At 39.4% G+C, this 18314-nt stretch overlaps 1 protein-coding gene and 1 non-coding gene across 7 annotated transcripts in view; one reads left to right on the top strand and one right to left on the bottom strand.

The window, feature by feature from the left end:
• The first annotated feature begins 583 nt into the window (after nucleotides 1–583).
• BCAR3 (BCAR3 adaptor protein, NSP family member) overlaps nucleotides 584–18314 on the top strand; it is a 94995-nt gene continuing 77264 nt past the window's right edge. Inside the window, exons 1-3 of one of the 6 annotated variants that reach the window (XM_064719882.1) lie at nucleotides 584–714; nucleotides 8446–8542; nucleotides 16988–17082. The gene's annotated coding sequence lies outside the window, so the exon portion shown is untranslated. Of the gene's footprint in view, nucleotides 715–8445; nucleotides 8611–14255; nucleotides 14475–16016; nucleotides 16090–16987; nucleotides 17083–18314 lie in introns of those variants that run through there. The other 5 variants (XM_064719879.1, XM_064719883.1, XM_064719884.1 and 2 more) reach the window with 5 other exon arrangements.
• Nucleotides 813–899, bottom strand: TRNAR-UCU (transfer RNA arginine (anticodon UCU)). The gene is given in 2 exon segments: nucleotides 813–848; nucleotides 863–899. It is a non-coding gene; the product is annotated as a tRNA-Arg (tRNA).

Consider the following 18314-nt stretch of genomic DNA (forward strand, 5'->3'; position numbering starts at 1 on the left):
TGCAGAATTAAAAATAATTTATCAAGAAAACCCCACAAATTTAATAACTCAGGAATAATGAATCAGATTAATTTATTCCATTCTGAGCAAAATCAAGGTGCTTTGTTGATTGCTGCTACTGTTTTATTTACAGCAATTTGATTGCTGTAATTAAAATGGCTCTTCATCTTCTGTCGGTAAGTCAGAAAATATTGTGTTAATTTCTGGTTTGTGCAGTTTGTGGACTTGTTTCGTTATTTGAAACTAACCAGAAATGTATCACAGTGACCCATCGTAACTGAACTGCCTCCAGGAAAGACGAAGTCTTGGGTTTTTAAGTAAAATTACTTTCGCAGACAGTTCTGGAAGCGTAGCGGCCCCACAGGGCCGCTTGTCGGTTCGGACCGCTGTGGCGGAGCTTGGGCCAGGGGAGCAGGAGCAGAGCCCTTCTCCCGCAGCCTGAGGGCGGCAGGGGAAGCAGCAGAGCCCTTCTCCCGCAGCCTGAGGGCGGCAGGAGAAGGAGAACCGACCCCTTCTCCTGCTCCGCCTTCTCGCTGCTGGTGAGGAAGGTTCGTGTCGCCGGGCCGAGCGGACATGGCAGGTCCGGTCGATGGCGGCTGTCGCCGCCCACTTCCAGCGTTCCCAAAGCTGCCAGGCACGGCGGGAGGCGGGCCTGGAGAGCCTCGCTGACGGGAGAAGGGTCAGGCCGGCGAACCGGATACCTGCGGCCGTGAGGTAAGGGACAGGGGAGCGTCGGGAAAGATTTCCGCCCAAACGGCGTAGGGGGCGGGGGAAATGTATTTAAAAAAAAAAGAGATAAAAAAGAGAAGACACGACTCCGCCGGGACTCGAACCCGGAACCTTTGAATCCCTTCAAACCCTCTAGAAGTCCAATGCGCTATCCATTGCGCCACGGAGCCACCTGTTGGAATCTTCTCACCCCGTCGATAGAGCCTGCGCGCGCCGTCACGCTCTAGCCCCGAGCGTTTCGGCTGTTTTCGTCTTTTTTTCAGTTTTATTTTTCCTAAGTAGCATGAGCAGGGTTATTCGTACACGGTGCTGCGTAAACGAGTCCCGCGGCAGCCCCTGCCTGCTGCCTGAGCGCTGCCCGCAGCCCGGGTGGGGCCCACGGCTTCCTGAGCAGCGCTCGCCACCAGGCTGCGTCCTTATTTCTTATGGAAGACCGACTTCATCAGTAATCACTATAAAATATTTGTTGGCATCCCACTTTGGCGTTTCCAGTATTGATCCTTATGCTCGAGGGATATAATTATAACCTACAATTGGCCTTGTATTGAGGAACTCTCCCTCCAGACGTCCGTAAATACTCAGTAGCACCACCCTCCCCCATGGATTCTGAAAGAGATTTTTCCTTTAAAGCTGTAATTCTAGCCTGAAACAAGTCCGTGATACCATATTTTTAATAATGAATAGGCATAATAGAAACCCCAAGAGACAAGAGTAGGAGGTATTCTTTCTTTAACCTCGCAAGCGCAGCCTGTGGCCTGCTGCTCGGGGAGGGGCGCGGGGCTGCCGGCCCCGGCAGGGCCCCGGACAGCGAGGCCTGAGCAGTGAAACTTCGACACTCTCGTGCTGCACTTCATCGTAATTTAAAAGTACAGTTACCCATAAGAGTGGAGAAAAACATGTAACTAAGCACGCCCTAAAGTCTAAGGAACAAGGAAGCTAATCACACCGATGGAAATTAACTGGCTCGGATCCACAATCGCCGAGGTATTGCAGCCGGGGCTGAGATAGCGCGTGTAATGAATAACCGCGGTGACTCCGGCAGGGCCTGCTGTGCTTCCCAGGGAGCGGCTGCTGCCGTGCCCGTGGCCGGCACTGAGCCGCAGCTCCTGAGCTGCCTGGTGACCCAATAGCTCCTGCAATGCTGCCCAGAAAGGAGCTTGCTGGAAGGGTTCAGCTGTTACAGCAAGTACCAAACTGCGGGTACAACCCCCAAGCTAAGAGACTTGTTGACCCAGAACATTTGTAAACAAGCCAAGAATCGCTAAGCTGGACAAGATTCAGAGCAGGTCTGGTCGAATTTGCCAGCTCTGGGTCTTGCCACAATTTTTCTGCTATGGACAGACCTCTTCATAGTACTCCTGGTAAAGGAATGCAAATCTAGAAAGTTGAACTCCTTAAAGCCCTGTACTGCAGAAAAGAAACAGAAGTCTTGTTTTTAAGAAGTGAGTTGATCTTCAGAATAAGCTTAAATTTATGTTTGTGCAATTCAAATGAACCTCTTGTAAGTAACTAAGAATCACTGTAAATATCTTGTAGTTTGTGGACACCTGGGCATGTTCATTGTGGGGTGCAGTGAGTGTTGGTGCCTGACCAGTGTGATCTTGTGGTGTGGCACCTTCGGACAGCATGGCACTGAGTGGCTGCAGATGGTGAGGAACCATTCTTTTTTGTCACAAGACTGGTTCTGAGACTCTTGTATTTTCATTGTGGATAGTTGGTTTTTAAAGGTAGAAAAGGCTGGTTCCATTCATGCGGGAACACTGACTAGGGAAACGTTTGGAATTTTTCCAGAAATTTTTCAAAATATTCAAGTCGTTTTGCTTTTTTATTCTGTAGATGTAGTGCCGGTGCAAAGTCCCCGTTTGCGTGTGGACAGCAGATGGAGCTACTGCATGAGAAACAGGGCGGCTCCCGGGTCATGAACTCACGGAATGTGCTCAGAGGCAAAAACCGCCGATCTCATTAACCTTTGCTGCCGTGTGTACCCAGATCGGCCCTTTGGACTTTCCCTCTTCTGGGACTGTCTGAAGTCCACTTCTGTTGCAAGCTGGCTTTCATTTCAGCTCCTCTTCAACTTCATGTTCTTTATCAAGGAGCAGAAGTTACTTGGAGTAAAGTTGTGCTGGGCTTAGTTACCAGCACTCAGAGAAATTTTGCTGAGCTATTTTGATATTTTTTAAAGGGAGGAGAAACTGAGGTAGGAATACCTTGACACAAGACAGGAAATGAATCAATGGAGGCAAAAATTATCATCATATAGCAGCCTTCTATTGATTAAAATAAATCTAGACATCATTATTTATGAAATTAAAGTCATCAACATGGTTTTTAACATTAACTTCTGTTAATGTGCTGTAGTGCTATGTACTGTATATCCAAGTACTTTTGGTAAGATTTGAGCTTTAAAATGAATTTTAATGGCAATTTCCAAATTTGTAGGGCTTCCAGAGATGTTTGTTGGGAGTACCACCACCTTTCTCTAAAAACAAGTGTGATTAATACACTTTGTGCAAGAAGTCAAAGAAGGCTGTAATGTATAGATTACCCAAATGGGACCCTTCACCATCTCTACATTTCAGGGAGGATTATTACAGCCCTACTGCTCTAATGATTTATCTGTGTAGTGCAGCAAGAGAAAACACTCTTCGAACTGGCAGGAAAAAATGCTGGGATGTACAAGGTCTGAGGATACTGGAAAGAACTCTTTCAGGGAGGTTTCTTTTGTTAATTGGCAATTGGATTAATTTTTTTAAATTTTATTTTCTTACATGAAGGTAAATTCTCTGCATTGTAGATGCTTCTGCATCTCTGCCTTTTCCTCAGGGAAGGCTGTGATTGCCACGTGACTGTCAGGTATTGGATAGTTTGTTTGTCAGGCTGCCAGCAGGAAGCTGTTAACCTCTTCCAGTTCTCTTATTTATGGCTGTTGTTGGCCTAATGCATGTTCTGCCCTCTTGAATATGTTTGGGTAGACAGGAGAAATTCCAAGAGCAATGCCTTTGAGAAGCTGGGGACACATGATCAGTTATGCCAAATCATCTCTCCAGGGGATTATAATGTTAATTCTGTGTAGTTCTATTAACAGATCAGGTGCTGCAAAGCCATTTACTGCAAGAGAGCTCCCTGCCAGTGCCAAACCTGAGCAGTCATATGGCATCTCTCAGAGCACTGCAACAGGACGTTTGGAGAAGTCCTAGCTAGTGCCTCTGGCCAAAAGTGGAGTACATCTGATTTACAGAGAGATGGGAGTCTGTTTCAAGACAATTTCAATGTTTTCAGTGTTTTCTGTTGTTAATTTGATCTGGTTTTTTCATCCTGGCAGAATTCCCAAATTCTAACCCTAGGTTTGTCTTGGCCCTGAAGCATGGCAAGGCAAGCAATTCACATTTTCTTGTAGGGTGATATCCAGCTGCAGGATTTTAGCTCCATAACATTTCTATGGAATTGACAGCTCTTAGTCAGTATCCATAACCTTTTAACTGTTTGAGCACATTCTTCACCTTTCTCACTCCTACTCTTTCACCCCAAGTGTGAAGGGTGTGACTGAGCAGCAGACCCTGCACAGGCACAGTTGTGCAGAGATGCTCAGCAGCTCTTGGTGCACACACACAGTGGACAAGGAAGGTCATCGAGCACCTCTGCTACAAAGGAGTTGCCTGTGGATTCTCTGTGTCCTTTGAACAAAAGGTGTCACTAGAAGGACATCACTGCTGTCTTGGGCCTCTTGTACCCCTGCATGCTATCTACCAAAAGGGAAACAGATCTCTTCCAATTTCACAAATTGCAGAAAGATCAGAGTGACTTCTTGTGAAAATGAGCATTCTCTTGTACACAGGTAGAAATCTGAAATTATTTTTATAGTAAGAGAAGACCACAGGGCTTTTTTCTGATATAATTGCTACTAGAGTGTAGATCAGGGATGCACAGGAGCTAACTGAGGAAAAGGAGCTGTGGCAGGAGGCTTTGTACCATCAGGAAAAAAAGGAGAGATCAACAGAAAAAGCAGAAGGAATTTGAAGTTTGTGCACAGTTGGAAAACTAAGATGTCATTAGAAATAGAATAGCAGTTACCTGAAATGTATACATCAGTTATTACTTTGTTAGTAATTGCTAGCCTTTTAAAATTCAATTTGATGGTGTCAAATGGTTTCATAAAAGAAGATTGATTGCAGAATTCCAGTTGTAGGTAGACTGACTCATAGTTAAATGATTTAGTCAAATATCTCTTCCAGTCCCTAGCAGAGCCAGCTCAGCTCTGACTTAGCTATCTGGAGTCCTACTCAAATCTTCTTTTTCTTATTTTCCATCCATAAAATTGTATCATGAGTGTGATTATGTAATGCAGATAGATTACTATTTTCAGAACTGTTGATTTGCCAAATTTATTGCTAGTTGCAATAGCCTATGTTCACTATTTGACCCAGATTTACCATCATACTGGCCAAGTTAAAGTCTGGCTAATTCGTATTACAGCTGGAAGACTTAATTTACCATGTGTTGAAGATAAGAGATGTATGAAAGGAAAGTGTAAAAGCAAAGTTAGTTCATACACCACGTACATTAAACTTTGTCCTTGAGAATCTTTGTTGAAATGACTGCGTGAATAGGCAGCTGCATCTTATACTGGGTATGCTCTAATATTGGTTTGATCAGTGCTTCAAGACTGACAAATGTAAAAAAAAGGAGCTTTGTGTCTGTAAGCACAGCAGATTTGTTTTGGAAGTCATTTAGATATTGTGTAAGTGAATGCCATGTTGCAATCTTGCACTAAGGCCAAAGCAGAACACAAGCTCAGACTCCACTTTTGTAATCTATCAGTAGAACTTTTTCTCTCTTTTAAGAGCCATAGTGGAAGCACACTGAACTAGCAAGTGATTTTTATAAACTAATCCTTGCATAGTCTTTGCTCCATATTCTCCTTCCAATTTTTGTCTCATAAAATCAGTCATTGAAGTTAATGCAACTTATCACCCAGCAGAAGTTACAGTATGAAAAAACAAAAAGCTGCACATCAAAGAGTCTTCTGTGCAGACAGAGCATACAAAAGGCTCCTTTGTGATGAATGTGCAGCGTTAGCTCTGCCACTCCAAATCAGCAGTGAATTTTCTTCAATTCTAGCATTGAAGTAAAAGAATGTCCTTTGTTCTTCTAGGGGTTTACTTTCATTTCCAAACTGCTGGCAGGCAGTAAGCATTGACTTAACACACAAAATTAATTTCCTGTGTTCAGAATCATGATATACTTTTATAGAGGTGTATCTTGGTTTATTCAAATTAGTGATAGGTACCAGTCATTCCTGCAGTGAAGTGAAACAAGCAGTTTCCACAGTCAGTGATGTCTGGAAACCATAGGAATCACTGCTAACAAGACCCCTTATTTTTTACCACACCCTCCACAGAGATAATGTGCTGTTGTTGTTGTTTGTTGTTGTTATTACAATTATGACTGTAGTTTATTTTGTAAATACCTGAGTTTGCAATCACTAGGGTTTGGAATCCAGGAAAATAGTATAAAAGAGCCAAAAGAAATACCATCCCAGCTCTCATCCAAAATGACAGAGATTAGGGTAGACATTTACACCCAGATGGCGGGTCAGGGACATTTCAGTCAGGTTTCAATACAAGTGGCCTTTTTTTATAAACTTGCTACAAAATTATCGCTTACTTTTGTTAGTGCTGTTATGACAAGATACTCCTTTGTGTGTCTAAAAAGGGGAATATGGCTTCTTAATTTACCTTCTAGGACTAATCTTATTCACAGGTAGTTTGGAAGGGAAATAGGCCCTTTTTCTATTTGGTATTAATTGCTGTGTAATTGGTATTCGTTACATAGAGGCCTTGTGCTTTTTGACTGTGCTTTTTGTTTTTGTTTGACAGCAAAGCAGTTATCTACTAGACATAGTTGTGTGTTTTATGTTACCAATAAAAATGAGAAAGAGTGAAATAGCATTTGGTGAAAGTGTGTGAAATTGTATCTCTAGGCAGGCTGGACAAGTAACTTAAACACTGAGTTAAAATGCAATAATGGAATCTGGTAGAGAAGTTGCTTTAGAATCCTTAGAAAAATCTGAGAGTGTAAGTGAAAAAAAGAAGGGGCAAAGGGGAAACATAAGGACCTGGATTATGGAGAATGAGGTCTCACATTAGCAACCAAAATGGTTTCTAATAAAACTTTGTTAAGGGGTTGGCTTTGGGTAGAGATTGTTTTTTCAGGGTCTTCATTTCTGCAATGCAGAATGGGTTTAGAGTGAGTGTGCAGCTAAAACATGATAGAACATGATGAAATCAGTTCCCCAGGTGTATTAATTTCCTTCTTCATAAAATCAGAAATTCAGATTATTTTCTGTGTCTCTGTTGGCAAAGCTTGTGTGACATACATCTGACATGGGAATTTACAAGTGCAAGCCATATACAGTTTAACTTTAGTATACTTACATAAATGGCAGAATCATTCATTTTCAGCTCATGAATTTTAACACTTCTGATGTGATACCTCTCTTCCTTTGTGTTATATCTAGAAGCAAATTAATGACCTGTTGATTTGCATACTGAGATATGGGTTTGTTAAGGTCACACTACGCAAGACAGACTATAAAATATTGCTTAAAATGCCATTTGTTGTGGCTAACACTGTAAAGGAAAAGGATAGTGTAGGTAGTTTTATTTCCTTCCAGATGCTGAGTTGTGTAGTGTTAAACAGGTCCCAAAACAGAGCTCAGCACACTGGGCAGATTGTGTCCAGAGAAAGGGCATCTGATATTTTGGTTTTTTGAGCTCTTACAGGATTTTCTTAAGGCAATTCTATTTCTCATGTCCACTGTCAAACATTTCACTTAGAGGCTGTTTGTTGCACTATTAGATGAAGACAAGGACACACAGTGCAATGAGCAGTGTGGAGTGAGAGCCCCGTGTGGACCCCTCTCCTCCAGCTGGCTGTGTCCTGCAGGCACAGGAGATGTCCCAGCAGTGCCTGAGCTGTGTCCTGCAGGCACAGGAGATGTCCCAGCAGAGCCTGAGCTGTGTCCTGCAGGCACGGGAGGTGTCCCAGCAGAGCCTGAGCGCCAGCTCTGCATCAGCACAGCCGCAGCCTGCGCCTCCTGTGGCCGTCACTGATCCCTCGCTCGGGCAGTGTCCGTGCTCTGGGAGCAAACAAGCCCTGGGGAAAGCGCCGCACCGTGATGCAGTCACACGCCTAGGTTTCGAGAGTACCAATGTTTCCAGGGCAGATATACAGCCTGGGTGGGTGGGCAGAGATCCTAACTGGAACTTTTAGTAACTTCCATATCATCATCATCATCATCATCATTTTCATTATCATCATTAATGCTACTACTATTAATAATAATACATTATAAAATATAGTGTGATGCCTGGAATAGATAAGTTTACCTCCCTATTAGTTTGTTGAACTCTGGATTGATGGAGGGTGTTTTTGAGCTTGTCCTTTTGTTAGGAGCAAGGGGAGTGGTGATATTTGGATTTTCTTCTTTCTTCCAGTTTCTTAATAAACTTTTTTACAATAATTTTTAACTAAGAAATATTTTTTAAGAAGTAGCCTGCAAAACTCTCAGCTGAAAGTAGGAACTTCTGTATTTCATAATGGCTCATTGGTAAATAGATGGCACATTTTTCACCTACTAGAAAAGTAAAAATAATAATTAAAATTAAAGTGCGAATAAGTTTACTCAACACAGTATTCAACTTCTCCTTGATTTAGGGGGAAAAACCTCTCTGCTCAGCTATCGTCCCTGTGATTCATCAGCTGCTGTCTCCTGGGCAGGTCTGAGTGCTGATTGGGCACGGAACTCCTCAAGGTGTGTCTTTGTCAAGCAGCTTTTGCATTTTAAGAGCTCACAGTAGACCATGATAGCCTCCTGCTATGGTAAGAACTGTTGTATGTCTATTTATTAACCTGTACAGTCTTACTGTTAGAAACAGTGCTTGGTGTTAGTAACAAATGATTGTGTTAGCAGATGTTTCCAAATCAACTTTTTGTGGGTTTAAAACCTGGAAAGATTTTAATTTTGGATCTTAATTGTGACAGCTATTGCTCAGTATGCTAGTAGTGATTTTTTAAATTCTGAATTAAAGTAACTCTGAATATATAATAGTGAGAGGTATTGTAAGATCCAAAGAGAATTAGATTAAAGCATTTATTGTATTGTTGTAATACTTTGAGGGAGAAACATTTATAATATTTTAGATGTCTGTATTTTTATAAAATTTTTATGTGTCAACTATTTTCAAGTTAAGTAACGCAAGGAAACTTTCTTCTCATGTTGCATTATCTTCAGGGAATTTTTTCAGAGTTATGAATTGGCTTTTTTTTTTTTGTTTTTGTGAATTTATCAATCTAAATTATTTGAAAGACAAAATTAACCTGATTTTCACATATCTTTTCAGCTGACTTTGAAAAAATAAGGGAGAATCCTGAGGGAAAATACAGGAATATATTAGAAACATTTTTACTTTGAAATTGATAGGTTTATGTCAGCTTAACTATTAAATAAAAAGATGCAATCACAGGGATTGAAAAAATTTGAAATGTGTTACATAGAGAAGTTTGCATGTAAATGTCTGTGATCTAATACTGCTGGAGGATGGCAGAAAAGGCTGGGGAAAACAGCAGCTGTAATACCCAGCAGGGGAATGTCTGCTCTCCTCCTTCACAGCAGCACTGCTCAGCTCAGTGCACATGACTGTACTTGTTTCAGCTCTTGGAAAAATGCTGCAGTCATGGCACAAGCACCAACTTCTTTGTGAGGGATGATACCTAGGAAAAGGAGAGTTTCATTTCAATATTACCTAAGTAAAAAATTAATTTTAGGATAATACATAACTGAAAACAAAGAACCTTTAAGGATATATGATTTAAAGAGCTATTTAAGAAGCAACTCTTTCATTAAACTATCAAAACCACAAGTGTTTTGTAGATATTCAGACAGAAGTTTCTTGCTATTGAATTACATGGATTGGGTTCTAGTTCCTTGGCATATTTCTTGGTTTTAAAAGAGTTTGTGCATTACAGTTTTGTGCTTTAGACTAGTAAGATTCTTTGTTTATGTACTTGAGGAGTGTCTTCACAGTTAGTAAAGTTAGAGTGGATTTTTTCTTAGAGCACCAGTCAACACAAGAGATGCTGAAATGCTGGTAAAATAGTGTTACATACATAATATACTTTTTCTAAACATGGTTGTTTTGATCTCTCCCAGCCTTTTCTTGTTTGCTTATTCACTTCTGTGATACTGTAATGTCAGAATACCCCTCTTTCTAGGTGTCCTCATTCTTCTCACCAGCAGCTGGCACCATCAGAGAAAGATTTTTCAGTATGCAAATAAACTTATCTACAATAGCAATTTATGTAATTTATGTCATGTTCTTCTCTTGCTTGTGCTGGCTTTAGTTCTGTGTGCAGGGGTCAGAGACTGGTTTCTATTTTTATGTGCCATGCTATCAGCAAAGGAGGAAGATAGCAAGAACTTTGAAATGCATTAATCATTTATGAGCAAGACCCTCATGGTGCAATTAATTTAACCATTCCCTTATTTAGGTGAGTTTTTGTCTGAGCTGAAGCTTTAAGGATCCATGTGTGTCCTACACTTCAAGCTCATTTCCTCAGTCTTGCAGCCAGTGTGCTGCAACAAGAAGAACCAAAGTGCAAGTACTATTGATAGAGGCAGGTGTGCTTCATGAGGTTAGAAATTTGATTTCAAGAAATGAGATGTTGTGCCTTTCTTGTTTTGGATGGTGAAATTATAAGATACTCTGAACTGCATATTTTTGAGTGGGTTTTGCTTTCAGAAGATGAAGCATGCCATACCTTAGAGTCCCTACTGCAGAATCACCACACTGGATTTCTGGAGTTGGGTGCAGTTCACCAACCAGCTAGAGACAGATACATGTATCTGCTAAAGAATACCCTCAGACAGCATCTGTCCAGTTGGAGTCCTGGAAAATCACTCAGCAGTTCTCAGTCATTGTAACGGTGGATCACATCAGTGTCTGCTGTGTGCATGTGCATTCAGTCAAGTGTTTGTAAAACAGCAAATACTTATTTGTGTCCTCCTCTTTGGCCACATGCAGTAATAAACTGAGTCAAACAGCAACCTGCTAATCTAAGCTTCTTAAAAACAGCCATTAATTTATGCCCATAACTTTTTCTGTGTGTCCCAACAGCTGATTGCAATCAGCAGTGCCAGTGTTTGGGCACTCACACATCTGATTTGTTGCACTGAAGTTCTACATCTCAGTGCATTATTGATTCCTGCAGTAAATGGCACTTACAAACTGTGTAAGGATTGCAGAATCCTTTGCAATGGATTATATGATTTGAATAATAATGAGATGCCAGGCTAAGTACTCTTTTTGTCATACAAAAGGGTTTCTGAAAAAAAAGGAAAATAATCTAGTCCCTGTTGGAGTCTTTTCTGCATATTTTTAATGAAAGGCCTGTCACTTTATTTGATTGAGTAATGTTTTCAGATTAGTGCTGCTTTTTTAACTGTGTCTAATCTCATTTGATTTAAGCATCATGGAATAATAAAAAAATCAATGTAGCATAGCTTTATTTTGAAGTCAAGCAGGGGGCTAGCAAATCAGTAAACATAAGTTCATCGTGTTTAATTAGCTAACAGGAATTTTCTGAAACCATTAAACAGGGTCTTAACAAACAAATTGGATGTAGGCTTATTAATTTATAGTGAAGCTCTGGTGTGAAACCCAAAACTTTAAATCTGACTCTGTTTTCCTTTACACAGAAATGACGAAAGAGTTTGTCTGTATAGTTTCTGTATAGTTTTAGTAGCTCCTTCAATAACGTGAAGCATTTCTTTTAGTCCCCTTACACCAGCCGACGAAGTTGAAAAGATGAATATTTTTCTCAATCTTTGGATCATTTACAGAACTAAAAGAACATAAACAACTCAGAAATTCCTTTACATATCAATATATCAAATGCAAATATGTGAACTGTGCAGTGTTAGAGCAGTGACCTTCAACCAGACTCTAAGTCAAGAATTTCTGTTTCCAAGGCTTCTCATTCTTGCTGAGTATTTTCCTGGCATAATGTATGGATCTTTTGTGATGTGCCGTTTGCTGGAGAATGAATGGAGGCCCTCTGGCTCATTTATCCTACTGTCTCACTTGGGATTTGAACTATTTTGCTAGAAAAGAATGTCTAGTGCTCTCACTTTCAACTCTAATCCCCCCATCATTAAGCTTGCTGTAGCAGTTCCCTGCTGCATAACTATTTTCTCAGCCATAGAGCCTAATGATGATTTGAAGAGTGACTAAGATTTACAGGATATTGTATGCTTCTACTTCTGAAACTCTCCATCATAACCATATTATATCTAAGAATGAGAAAAAAATACCTCTCTTTTGAGTAACTTTATTTCACTTCCTCCATACACTTTTTTTCAGTTTGGTTTGTCTCTTGTTGTACTGTCCTTGTCTCAAACAGTTGAAATTAGGGCCAGCTGAGACCTTGTCATAGCACTGACATAGACTAAAAAGCACTGTGGATTGTTTTGGTTGGGTTTATTGGGGCGTGGGGAGTTTGTGGTTTAGTTTGGTTTTTCCAAAAAAAACCCTCACTTTGTATGCAGGCAGATACTATTTAAGAAGAAAAATACTATTATTAAATATGTCTGTCTTGATACCCAAGTTAAGGAAATTACTATAAGATAATTTGGTATTTTTTTTCATTACAATTCCCCAATATTAGTGGTTTTTTTCTTACCCTACAACTTCTCCGAATATTAACAATTTTTTTCAAATTGCATACCTCTGCTGTTAATTTTCCCTTAAGACTTGCCAAAATAAAGCTATTAAGAAAAAATGCCTTGAGGACAGCATCACTTAACAGGAATTCAGCCAGAAGACAACATACCAACTGATGCAATTCAACTATGGATTTTTTTCTTATTAATGGAGAAAAAATTATGTACTTAGAAAATAGAAACCTATTATCTAGGCAACTCTTGATCTACTTCTAGAGCTATTAACATGTTTACAGACTCTTCCACTAGTGAAACTGCACTATTGCTCATGTAACAGTAAGGAAAAAAAAAAACAAACAAGGAAAATTTTAGTCATTCTCACGTGTCAGTTTTTTCTCTAATCATGTTTTACTGCAGGCTTTCAGCATTTATTTTGGTCTGTTTGAGATTCCTGTTCTCCATTCTCTTTACTCTCCCTACTTAATTCAACTTAAAATTTTCTCGATGTCTTTTCATCTGACTGGTTTTAGCCACTCTTTTTCTTCCTCTTTACTGCACCTCACGTTTATCTGTCTGTGCCTTTCTTATTAATACCGAGTTTATTTCCTACTTTTTGAAAATACTATTAGAAGGATTCTCTAGAAGTGAGTCCATGAAACTCTAAGAGGAAAAGTGAAAAGTTAAAGGACAAGATTACTTGAGGAGCAGGATAAAATAGAGTTGTTCAGTTATACCAAGACAGAGAACAACTTCAAAAAAACTGCAATAAAATTTTAAAATATCAGCATTAACAAAAATGGTCTAGGAAACTAATCATGTTACTTTGCTCATGAAGTTTGGGAACCATCCATAAATGCAGTGCTCTTGATGGGTGTTCCACTGTTTTCTGTGTGCAAGTCCTGTACATCCATGCCCAGCCATGTCATTAGAACTGAGAGCAGAACATTTCCATATAATGTTAAGTATCGTGTGGATATTTCTTCATATTGTAGCTTAAAGTACTTGAGAGACTTTAACAGAGTTCTCTCAACTATACACTTCAGTACAATGACTACTGTGTTACACATTGATGCACTTCCTTCATCAAATGTCTAGATTTATCAGTGTGACTTTTAAAATTAACATAGGTACGTGTGCTAATAAAGCGCAGGTTTTACAGTACAGTGCTGTCAGTCTTGAAACTTGCCTACCCTCGTGTTCCAGCAGAGATCAGACTCTTCTGCAGCAAGCCTAATGCAGGCTTGCTTGGAAAGCCTGCTATTGAGCAAGCCCTCCAGGACAGGAGATGAGCTGGTTCTGGTTTAGTTCCATTTTGTGGAATACAGCTGCTGATGTAAAACACAAGTCTGTGTTATTTTTGCATGCAGATTTAGTTCTGTATTGTAAACACTGAAAATGTCTTTGAAATAGGTGGGGTATTAAATGAAGGAAATATATCAAGGAAGAGCTGCTGTTAATTCTGCAGAGAGTTGTAACTAAGCCATCTTTGTCTTTTGCCCTTCTAATGTGAATACATAAAGCTTCAGGCAGAGGAAACATTTAATAAGTTAAACTCCAACACTTAAAAGCACTGAAGCTCTCCTTTCAGGTTGCACATGATACACTATAAAATTTGTGATGAGTTTATCTGGTAATTGCAGGATTAAAGCCAACACAACCAAAGGCAAAGTAATACCACAGGTAGGAGCCCAGTGCTTCAGCTGCAATGCATTAGGATTTTAACTCAAACTAAGATACACCTGTGTCACTGACCAGGTGTTCAGATATTGCTGCAAATGAAGGGCTTGGCAGAAGCAATCAGCTTTGCTCTGAACCTCAGCTGAGCTCCTCTAAACACTTGAGAACCAGAGTTCTACTGGAAGGTGTCCTACACTGGAGCAGGGTGGATTATCCCGTCTCTGCACTTGTGCTGTTCTTGGAACAGATTGTTACAGAATATGGTGAGGCAAGGCTGGAGAGCTTCTGAGGAAGAGGGTCAGTGCACAGCACAGTGTTAGGAGGAGCTCTGCGGAACAGAAATCAGCAGGTAAGGACAGCTCAGTGGGGATGACTGAGAAAGCAGTAGAATCCAGCCTCCATTTAAGGATACTTTGTGCTTTGGATGCAGTAACATTGCATCACAGAGTAGGAGGGAAGCGGGAAGGGACTGGAAAGAAATCCTTTGTGCTATCTGCAGAAATACCAATAAAACTGGTATGTAGACAGATTTGGTAAGGAATTAGGCTTACTACCACAAAATTAATCAAAAATACTCTGAACAAATTTGAATTGGCATTGCAAGTTTAGACTGGCCCAGCGTTTTGTTTTATCTACCTGTGGTGCTTTTTATCTGTCTCTAGTACTCCTGGCGCTGCCTATACCATATCTTCAAAGGGAAAGGAAGTAGCTCTTTGTTTATGAGACTTGCCCTGCTTTTAAAAAAATATGACTGCAGCATTTTTGCATGTAAGCTCAGATGATTCAAAGAAATTCCTGACTTGCTACAAGTATTTTCTCTAACTGGAACCCATGTATTTTAACATTTAAACTTGTTAAATGTTTGGATCCAAAGGTGTGCTACAAACCAAGTTATTGCTTTTTGCATATAGAGTCACATGTAAGTGAAGGATCTGTCTGACTCTTACAGACAGGTTGACTTACTAAAAAAGTCAATGAGGTTATGACCATCTTTTCCTTTATGGCTGAGCTCTCCATAACGCAGCTTCTCATGTATTACCATTTTTAGCCAAAATTTTAGTGATAATTAGCCATTTTTTATTGATAGTTGTCTCAGTGCAATTTACATAGTATTGTGAATTCTAAGTCTAACTGCCACGTATACAAGGACATTCAATTTAGAAAACAGAGAAAACATCAATCTGAAATTAAAAATTATATTAGAACTTCATTTTTTACAGCTTTGTGCCCAGTATCTTACAGAATCATTCTCATTGAATACAATAGTTTATTTTAATAAACCAGTTTATTTGATCTTGATTATCTTAAAGGTCTTTTCCAACCAAATGATTCTATGGTTTCTATTCCTAAGATGATATTCTATATTATCTTCAGGAAATACACTACTTTTCTTTTCCTTTTTAATTATGGGTTGATTAAAAAGAAACAAATCAGCAAGTGATTTTACTTTCTGTGGGTGTTGAATTTAAATTATTTTTCATTTCAAAGTTAATTTTTTTTTATTGCTTATCATGCAGCTTTTTGAACTTGGATGTAGCAACTAGCATGTTATGTTCTGCTCCTAACCCCTAAACAGTTCTTATCACTTTGTTGTAAAATAAAAGTCAACAAGAATGAGTGCATAAATAGATAGGAAAATGTACCAGGCATGACTTTGTGCTTGGAGTACCAGACTAATGAGTAGGAGTGAGAGGCAAAGAGTATGAAGGAGAAGACAAATCCTGTTGGCAACTACACAGCTCAGAAGTTTAGAGCAGCCAAGCAAGAAGAATTTTTATACACACGAGCAAAGGCAGCTTGCAGGGTAAAAGGGCTCAGGACTACTAAACTCTTGCAGAAAAGGAGAAACCAAGCTGAGATAAACTAAACTTTTTGTTCTTATCAATTTCAGTGCAAAATCAGCTTGGCTTGCTCAAACCACGTTTGCCAGTATCTTAACCCAGGAAGATTGATTTAGCACTGGGGTATGTGAGAAGCGCCACCATAGCCCTTCCTTTTGTTACACTGCAAAACCTGCCATGTGGGTGCAGAATGAAGCACAACTTGAGACCACATTTGTCTGTTGATCATGATTTAGCAAACACACCTGTGATGTATTTTTTTTTTTATTTCTACTGCCAGTTTGATTCTTATCACAAATCAATTTTGGTACATTAGAAAGCACTCAAATCCTAGAGTTAATTAGTCATGTGAATACCTCAGCCTTTAAAGAAAAATAAACTGTGTTATTTGTAGAACACAAATTTATAGAATTTCTTGAAAGATAGACGTAAGTTAACCGTAAAGTTTCAAACAGAAGAAGGCAAATAAAAAGAATATTTTTTTAATTGAGGATTTTTTTAGATGTTATGTGTCTCAGAGCAGCCTTATTAAAAATATGGCAGTCCTACTATTTCCTTCCTATTCTGAAGGGTAGAAGAGCTGAAGATGAATGTATTAAATAATAAAACATTTTGGAAACCCACTGCAGTAATTAGGAGTTAGAGAACTTGAGACAGGCCATGGTTCTGCATCTGCACTTTTTTTTTTTAAAAATCCACTGTGCAGGGGCACAATTTTGTGTTTCCAGTACAATAGGACCATTTCATGTATCCAGTTTAGCATCTGACCACACAAGTGGTAGATTTGGTGTGATGGAGGTGAGGAACTTCTGTGCTGATATGGCTGAGGAATTGAAAGGAGCAGGACTGGAATGTTGAAGTTGGATCAGTCCACAGTAAAACGTTAGCTTAGAATCACAGATGTAAACTCCTTCTTTCGTCATCCCTTCTCCCCACAGAGAGCTTAGCATGCTAGCTTTAATCAGATTTCTGATTATATGGCATATGTATTTACAGTCTGTTACTGTTGGGTGCATTATAGGCTCTGGCTGTTCAAGCTGAGAAGCAGCTGTGGAGTCTTTTCAACAGTGAATACTGGCTCAGTTTCAGCACTGAACTGACACACTGCTTGTGCAGGTAGGATGAACTCCCATCTGGCTACAAAAGACCACACAGACACACAGAAAGAGAAAAGATTTACCAGACAGTAGTGACCAACCTTTTCTATTTAAGTGTTTGATTATCTTCGTTCTATTTATTCATTTGAGTAATGAGTAAATCACATAAATACTGTGGCAATTAGCTGTAGCCTTCAAAAGATCTGCTAAGTTGCTTGTACTGAATGTATTTGGAGATTTGTACTAGTCTTTTCTGGTGACATGCTGGGTTCATTAATACTTGATCCCCTGATTGCTGTCATATCACCTGCATTAAGCACAAACATTTGCCATTTCTGGCAATCAGAAAGCATACACAGTAGATTCATTTTAACTTTAGACCAATGGCAGGAGAATGTACAATGACAAATCTGGTTGTAGGGATAGGATTCTGCCCATGCACTGGGCCAAGTATTGTTAAAATCTGCAAGAGCAAAGTGACACTTCAGAATTGTTTGACCTAATTTGTACTTGTGGAGCAGCTTTGTGCCATATCTTCATTCTGTGCGCAATGCAAGAACATTTGCATGAATGGACCAGAAGTCTCTTCCTAGAACAAAGTTTTGCTTACAGAAGTGTTGTAAGAACGTAGGTGTACAGAGATATTTACTACCACAGCTGCTAGTAATTCATCCTGTAAGAGTTTTCAGAGATCTTGATTATGTCTGTCTTTGTTTTAAATAGTTTTTTATTTGTTGTTTTATCTATATAGACCATCTTTTAAACTCATTTATCTTTTTGCTACCCAGGACATGAGTGACATCATGTTCCAAATTGAATAAGATTGTGTGAAAAACTGCTGCTTCTGTTTTAGAACTTTGGCTTTCTAATTAAGACTATGTTGATGTTATGAAATGGAGAAAGTTACACTCCTGTATGTAAGGGAAATAAACGAGGTGGTTAGTCTATGCCTTCAATATGCTCTTACATAAAGAATGATGAACCAGTGTCTTAGTTGTTTCTTGTAAGCTACTGGTGATGATATTGACATCCCACCAAGTAAAAATACCCAGTTTGAAGTCTTACATAAAGATAAAGTAGCTTGATGTCTGTGGCATTTTTTGTGAGATGTCTGGCATGAAAATCTGCGATGTGGTTGCTGAGTCAGTATGTATTTAACTCCTGATGGGTACTTTGTAGACTATTTATCTTTACACAAACATTGGCCAGAACAGCATATACAAGTTGAGTAATGTTTTGTATTTGTTTCTC

The sequence above is a fragment of the Zonotrichia leucophrys genome, chromosome 8, assembly GCF_028769735.1.
Source record: "Zonotrichia leucophrys gambelii isolate GWCS_2022_RI chromosome 8, RI_Zleu_2.0, whole genome shotgun sequence".
NCBI classification, from domain to species: domain Eukaryota; kingdom Metazoa; phylum Chordata; class Aves; order Passeriformes; family Passerellidae; genus Zonotrichia; species Zonotrichia leucophrys.